This window comes from Adiantum capillus-veneris, chromosome 18, assembly GCF_014529385.1.
Source record: "Adiantum capillus-veneris isolate H3 chromosome 18, ASM1452938v2, whole genome shotgun sequence".
In the NCBI taxonomy this organism is placed as follows: domain Eukaryota; kingdom Viridiplantae; phylum Streptophyta; class Polypodiopsida; order Polypodiales; family Pteridaceae; genus Adiantum; species Adiantum capillus-veneris.
Genome location: NC_140948.1, coordinates 54,192,898 through 54,201,244, shown reverse-complemented (window position 1 = coordinate 54,201,244; position 8,347 = coordinate 54,192,898). Strand labels below are relative to the sequence as shown.

Here is an 8,347-nt window from a genome sequence, read left to right as displayed (position 1 = left end):
TCCCCCAATGCTTGGCTTCAAAAAACCTCACGCATTGACCCTCACAAAAGGCTATGCAGACATGACTAGCCACAGTCTCAGAAAGGGCTCTTGCAGACCAAGTCTTAGAAACGGTTGGGACTGCCATAACAAGCCAAAATTGGCTCCCCAACATGGTATAATGGTAGCATTCACAACACAATGTACATCCAAAACATGAAACTGTCATTGCAAAACCATAGGACACTTACTCAAGCAAGCGCCAATGAATATGCAAGCAAAAGCACATAACCAACTTGTTGCGGGGAGTAAAACACTCTGAACAGAGCATAAACACTCTCAATCATGCTAGTCACACATAAACCATATGCGTCCAAACTCCCACTGGAACTGTAATGGCTGTCATTGCCAAAGATGCTTGCAGATGTTGTGTCTAGAGAACCTATGATTGTCCCTGTGTGTGTAAAAATTGTATCTAAGAGGTGTCTTTCAAAACCCGTCAACAACATGCATAAGCAATACCACAGAGAACATACATAAATGCCAAGAATGCATATGGAAATCCAAATCTTCTCTCAAAAATGCATAGGATTGTTACTAACGGCAATTTGTAACTTGTTTCCTTGTCTCGCTATCTACAATGCCAAAGAGTATGTGAAAAGCTATAGTCGATGCGGATGCCATTGCCGATTCCGGGTATCACTTCTTTATGGAAGAGGCACCTCACCCATGCATATCAATATCGGAGGTCAATGCCATAAGCCAAAAAAATGGGTTGTCAAACAATGTCGAGTTCTGCCGAACACCTAGTGAAGTTATTTGAGCAAGCCTAAATTCAAGCAAATTTATTTGAGTGAGCTATTTTCTCTCGTCTTAGACTTATATTAGTGTTACCTCTCTATCCCTCTCTCACAAAAAAAGCCTTACTTTTGCAATCTCTCTCTCTCTCTCTCTCTCTCTCTCTCTCTCTCTCTCTCTCTCTCTCTCTCTCTCTCTCTCTCTCTCTCTCTCTCTCTCTCTCTCTCTCTCTCTCTCTCTCTCTCTCTCTCATGATGGCTATTGTTGGGCATGAAGCCTTCTTAAGGCTTGGTGGTAAGGCTAGGGTTTGCAAAGAGCAGCAATCGTGCTCCTACTTTTTTTGGATTCACGCAAGTGCTCCATTCTCTTCAATTGTCCCCTTGTGAAGCCGACCACTCTCATTGTGTAGACTTTGAAGTCCAGTCCATGATTTAGCAACTTGGCCCAGATTATGAGTACCATAGGCCATCCCCATCCCCCTCCCCCTCTTCCTCCCCCCCCCCCCCCCCCCCCCCCCCCCCCTCTCTCTCTCTCTCTCTCTCTCTCTCTCTCTCTCTCTCTCTCTCTCTCTCTCTCTCTCTCTCTCTCTCTCTCTCTCTCTCTCTCTCTCTCTCTCTCTCTCTCTCTCTCTCTCTCTCTCTCTCTCTCTCTCTCTCTCTCATGGAAAAACATATTGCACCTTGTGCTACCTCTATTTGTTTGTATACGGCTGAAAGCATGTATTGGTGGTACAAAAAAAAGACCAATTTTAATTCACCTGTTTGGTGCTGCTTTGTTATGGCCATAAAACAAAAGATGTCATATTCTTTTTTCTTTTTTTTTGGGGGGGGGGGGGGGGGGGGGGACTCTCAATTTTATATTATGAGCTACTTTTGACTGAAAACGTGTGTGTGTGTGGTGTAATAACTGCAAGGATGGCCACTTCAAATTGTTCTCTCTTGCATGCGAGACGAGCTATCCTCTGTGCTTGGAACTGACAAACCGATTGGCCTTCCTATTGTCACATCACAAGCTTCCTCTGCATTGAGTTGTGTTGTGTGACCGTCCTCCTTGTTGTGCTCATCCCAATGTCTTCTTGGTGTCCCCTTTGATGGTTGCTATGAGGTCCCCGCGGAGGACTGCTGTGCTACTAAGTCCACTCCTGAGAGACCAGCCACGCCTACCAAGGGCAACTCCAAGCTCATGTCTCCTCGTAGCACCAAGACCACATCGTCTGTACCGTTCGAGGAAGTGAGGACACCGAATACTCACGCAAGCAAGCTGAGTTTCTCAGTCGTGCAATTTGAACATGGAGGTTATTCTATCCTTGCCGACGAACGACATGTCTACATCAAAGAGCAGAGGTGAGTTGTGCACGTTGCGATGAAAACTGCAAATTAAACATTTTTGCATGCAATGCTATTAATGCAGATTAGTTGAGCATTGTTTGGTCTGTATGTCAATACATAAATAAAAGATGTAGTTTTGTAGAGTTTAGGGTATCTGATTTTCAAAACAAGGTCTTGCATGTGTCCTAGTGCAAGCTGCATGTTTGAGATTTGCACTTCACATGCCAATTTTCATGTTACAAGATTTGATAATATATGTATGTTGTAAAAAAAAATCATTCTAACTATTCAAATGTGTGAATTGACTTGATCTTTGTAAGGAAAAATAGAATGGAAGATTAACCCATGCTCACAAAATTTTGTCATACAGCAGAGGAGCTACACAAGGAGTAAGGGCTAAGCCTACTAGGGGTGCTTCCAAAGGATCTAAATGAAGTTATGCTCCTACAGGATCAGTGGTTAACAGTGTTCAAGTTTAAGCACAACAAAGGTGCCAAGATTTATCTTAATCATGTGCACCCTCGGTTCATAGACGACTACAGGGTGCTCTTCCACAAGGTGTATCAAGCACCACCATTGGAGATATTACAATGAAGTTTGCTCGAGGTACGCTTTTGAGAGGTGCCATGCTGTGCGACGAAAGACCATGCAGGCCACACCGTGGCATGGGCCAAGTTTGGTGAGAACGTTGTTCAGATGTGTAGAGCAAGAGGAGGGGGGTTGGAGTGGAAGATTGAGAGTTGGAGAAAGGAAAATGATGCTTCTGAGGCTACCCATCACAGTGGGAAAAAGCCTTTCATTACATATTCTGGCAGCAACTTGTGCACAGAGACCGGGCCGACTGCATTATCGGCATAATTTGTAGGTTTGTGACTATGTCGATGATTTGGAGTTATCGGTGGAGAGGATGCCAGCAAAGAGCAAGCACACTATGGATAGGCTCTTTGAGATGCGGACCTTGATCCAATTAAAAAAGGAGGCACTGCTGAGGTGTGAGGGGTCCAACGTTGTGGCCAAGCAGATAAAGGCGGACATCGAACTGTATACAGCACGGCTGCAAGAGCTCCAAAACCAAATTCCAATTAACGATGAAGAGGTGAAGGAGGTGGAAGCTGATCTTGCAGCAAACCAATGCATGATACAAAGCCTAGGGGTCACTGAGGACATAAAAAAGCTCCAAATGGAGCTTGAGCAGGAGCAGGTATGCTAAGTGCTCCCTTGTGCCTAGTTTGTCTATCTGATTAGGGACTCCTATGTTTTACATTAGTTCATTTAGGTACATTTGATACTTCATTGGTAGTTGTGTAATACATTTTGGAAATACATCTTGCAATTTTGGATTGTGCATATAGTCGAAGGTTTCCCTTCTACATCAACATCCTTGGTCTTTGGTGCATACAATACTCTTTGGCACTACTGACTACTGTAGGATTGGCTTTGGTACCTTTCCATGGTCTCCTTGGTATTTATAAACACTACCCCAGCTAATTTTGGTACGACTTCTACCTAGCTCTAGTAGTTTGCTTTGTCTTGGTACTACGTTGAGGCTTCCTTGATATACCACCAAACATAGCTTTCTATGGAATTGCATTTGCATCTCCCTATTCTTTGGTGCATACAATATTGTTTGGTACTTTTGATGATTGTAGGGCTGTCTTGGATATTTTTCCACGGTCTCTTTGGTATTTATAGGTACTACCTCCCACTGTATCTGATATTACTTCTAGCTGGCTTTGGTATGTTTACTTTATCTTGGAAGTTCCTGGGTGGACATCTAGGATGGTACTGCCTTGGTGCTTCCTTGTTATAGTACCAAATCTAGCTTTGACTAGAAGATGCCTTGGTATCTTCTTGATCTCTTTGATGTATAAGTATCGTTGGACTCTTAGGTACAGGTTTTGGTAGTTTTTGTAGGTAGTTTTGGTCCTTTGCATTGTTTTGGTAGAGCCTTGGACCTTATCATTATAGGATGCAGGGAAAGAGGTTCTTCCTCTTCCTTGCATGCATCACATGTGCCAAATACATGGATTGTTTTGTCACTATCCATCTTCTAGCTTTGACTAGAAGATGCCTTGGTATGTTCATGATCTCTTTGGTGTATAAGTATCCTTGGACTCTTAGGTACAGGTTTTGGTAGTTTTTATAGGTATTTTTGGTCCTTTGCGTTGTTTTGGTAGAGCCTTGGACCTTATCATTGTAGGATGGGACCCATTTGGTACCTCCTTGGCATAGTGCCAATCTTTTAGTCTTGGTACCTTTCCATAGTTTCTTTGGTAGTTTTTAATTCCTGCCTTCTAGTATTTTTGGTATTGTCTTAGCTGCATTGGATCTCCCTTGATATACCACCAATCAAAGCTTTCTCTAGGACTTCCTTGGCATCTCCTTGGTCTTTGGTGCATACAATATTGTTTGGTACTTTTCATGATTGTAGGGATGTCTTGGGTACTTTTCCATGGTCTCTTTGGTATTTATAGGTACTGCCTCCCACTCTATTTGGTATTGCTTCTAGCTAGCTTTGGTATGTTACTTTGTCTTGGAAGTGCCTGGGTACTTAGACATCTAGTATGGTACTTCCTTGGTGCTAATCTACCTTTGACTAGAAGATGCATTTGTATGTTCTTCATATCTTTGGTGCGTACAGTATCCTTGGACTCTTAGGTACAGTTTTTGGTAGTTTTTCTAGGTAGTTTTGGTTCTTTGCTTTGTTTTGGTAGTGCCTTGGACCTTATCATTGTAGGATTGGATTGCCTTGGTACTTCCTTGTCATAGTGTCAATCGTTTAGTCCTGGTACCTTTCCATAGTCTATTGGGTGGTTTTAAACTCCTGCTTGCTACTATTTTTGGTACTGTCTCTAGCTACTTATTGTACTAGTGCCTAGTTACTACCTTGGTACCTTGCTTGGTAGTCTTAGTGGTTTTGAATCTAGGTAGCAAGTCCAAATATGTATGGGTACTGCTGGTGCAATGATTGATATTTTGTATGCAATGTCTAGCGCATGAAGTGTTTTGTGAGATTGATTATTTTTATTTGGTTGTGTAACAAACAGAACATGACAAGCTGGAGGCCTCCTACAAGGAGGGACATGTACATTGCCAATTTTTGAATGGGATGCTCAAGGAAGTGAAGCAGGGAAAGAGGTTCTACCTCTTCCCCAGACCACCCTTTGTAGATAGTGACAAAACAATCCATGTGTTTGGCACATGTGCTGCATGCGGGGAGTATCTAGAGGCGGCGTATGTTGTGGTCAGCTTCATGTTAGAGTGCAGGCATCAATACCAATGCACTTTTGCACACTAGTGGCACATGTGTGAAAGAGGGGTGTGGCATGGTAGTGGAAAAAGCGTATATCAGTGGGCATTATACTGTTGGCATTGTTTTAAATACGTTGAGGCTTTCTAGTTTTGGATTACAATGTTGATTGAGTGAGTCATTTGTGATTGTGCAGATGAGGAAGATATGATACCTGCAAGCCAAGATGTGATACCTCCAAGCCAAGATGTGCAAGGAACATACACGATGGGTGTAAAGAATGGTGGGCCTGGACCATCAAAGGTTTCTATTAAGGATGTGGAGGACCTTGCCAATATGGAACGGGTTCAAGATGTCCTCGCAGACTTGGAATTTGTTACGAGGAAGGAGAAAGTGGAGGGGTAGGATGTGTACACAATGGGTGAAAGCCAAGGGGTGGATATTTCTATGGAGAAGAGGGAGGTTGCTAAAGGCTAGGATAGTGTTGGAATGAATACTGTTGAGGCCTCTGCAATGAACGTCAGCAAGCCACATGAAGAGAAAACCAAGTTTGATGAACAGGGTGCAATTGACGAGGTGCTGCTAACTGTTGCTGAGGTCGTGGCGGGGCAGGGTGCTATTGAAGATAATGGTGAGGGAGCGGCCGATGGTGTTAAGAAAGTGGACAATAGTGAGGATGGTGCTAAAGGTGGGACTATTGAGAAAGATGTAAACAAGGCAAAAGTTCAGGATAAGGTGACTGATGCAATTGATGTGGACGTGGACGCTACTGATCTGGAGAAGGTAACCGACACGATGCCGACATCCCCATGTGATTTCACCTTGTCGGACTTGTTGTGCATGTGAAATAGGAAGAAAGCGAGTCCGTGGACGTGCCAACAAGTCGCCTGCTTGCAAACTTTAGATTATGACTACCCTTGTAATTGACAGTTTGTGTCTTGATGTAATACACTATGATTATATTTTGGTCTCCATCTATTACCATATGTTTTAAGTATAGGTTACATTTTCCTTCTTATGTTGTGATCTCTTGTGGTAGATTTTGATCGTTTGATCTTTGAATTGACCCTGTAAGTAAGTTGTTGTAGGATCTTCATTGTGTGCTAATTGACTCAATATATTATATTGGCACTGTAGAAATTGATCTGTGGTGGCTAAAGGAAAATTCAAATGACACAGAGCTGCCAAAAGATGTTATGGCTATAGGCAGGTGGTTGATTGTATTTGATGTGAATGGTGTGCTCTTAAAGAGCTACAACCAACCACCATCAAAGGTGCAATTTTTGCACCTCCCAGCGGAGGTGAGACCATTTGTAGATCGTCTAGGTTGAGAGTTATGATGTGCGATCAGGCTGGATGCAGAGGATGTGCTTGTAAAGTTGTCCAAGCAGCCAGATATTATGATATGGTCATGTTGTAGAAGAGAAAAGCTAATGCACCTTTTGGAAACATGCCTGCCATACTGTTGTAGAGTAAAGGAGTGGTCAAAGGTATACGTCTGACCCTTTTCTTGCCTCATGTTGATTACCGATGTGTACTCTCATTAATTTTGCTTAACTTTCTCTTACTCTTACACACGTGTTCAACCAAGAAGATTGTGAGATGTGGCTACCCAACATCCTTGATGTCACTAGATTTGGTTTGTAAAGTACCAAATTTGGTGTTAATCATCTCATTATAGGGTGATTGTAGAAAAAAGCTTATTTTGGAGAAAAAAAAAATTTATGGGATGGGGAAGTTTTAATAACAGTACCAAATTTGAATCTTTTGAGGCTTGAAGTATTGGTATCGGTAAGTACCAAATTTGGTTTCAGTCTTCTCATTGTAGGATGATTCTATGTCATGGAAGTTGATTATACAAACTTTGTAGTAGAGTCAGCCTTGTTTTGAAAAAAAAAAAATTGTGAGCTCGGGAAGTTAAAATTACCAGTACTAGTAAGTTCCAAATTTGGTAGTGGATTTTGTAAGAAATGCAAAATACAATAAGGATCTAGTAGCAAGGAGCATAGAGAGAGATACGATGCAAAGTAGATTAATGGAAAATCAAAAACTTTAGATTAGCACATTATTACAAAGTGATGGCGTCATCCACCCATGTGCTCCCAAGGTAGAGCTTAGATAGCGATTTAGACAACTAGAGCAAGCAGGAATACAAGGGACTAACAATCCTTCAACAAGGATGTGTTGTGTGCATCAAGTGTGCACACCATTCTACCGAATTACTCATGAGAAGGCCTCCTTATATAGATGTAAGGGAGCCTCTAAACGCCCATGTGTAGCCGCCCTTAGATAGCTAATTCCAAGTAGGAGTCTCCCATGCGCCCATGTGTAGCCGCTTTTGGGTAGACAAGTCCTCCTAGAACTCGAACACCGGCCAAGGAAATCCGGCCGCCGACCAAAGACCACGAACAACCAGCCATCGATCACTGGATGGCCATTTTTAGATTATCTTTTGGCCAAGATATTCCGGCAAAAGGAATATTCCGGCAAATAAAAAGTCATCCCCAAAGTTGGCCTTGAATTTGCGTTGTACCATCCACGCTCACAAATAGAGATCTCATCACGTGCAAAGCTGGAATCCACCAAATATATGTGCACCATTGGCTTCTCCTCATATGGGGGCCTTACAAACTGTGTAGCATATATTGTGGTGGCAAAACTGAGAGAGGTGGGCATTGCAAGTATATCAACAGTCTTCTCATTGTAAGACAATTGTAACTCAATGTTTTTCAAGTTCTGTAGATTATGGTATATTACTAACCTCAACAGTGTAGCATGTGATGTACATACATTGTGGAGGTAGAGAGGGAAAGAAAAAATTACTCAAGCTTGAATGGCAAACCTAGTACAAATTACTCAATCTCTCAAATGGCAGAGGTGTGGATGGGTCAAATTTCCTCATCCTCTTCTCCATCATCATCATACGGCATACTATTGTATACATTTTCATAAACCTCACTGGTTAATATAAACATGTTTTGGAGTCCAGACA

The 8,347-nt window shown here is 42.3% G+C and overlaps 1 pseudogene; it reads left to right on the top strand.

The window, feature by feature from the left end:
• The first annotated feature begins 5,772 nt into the window (after positions 1-5,772).
• LOC147435678 (uncharacterized) lies at positions 5,773-6,259 on the top strand (annotated as a pseudogene).
• Positions 6,260-8,347: the final 2,088 nt, after the last annotated feature.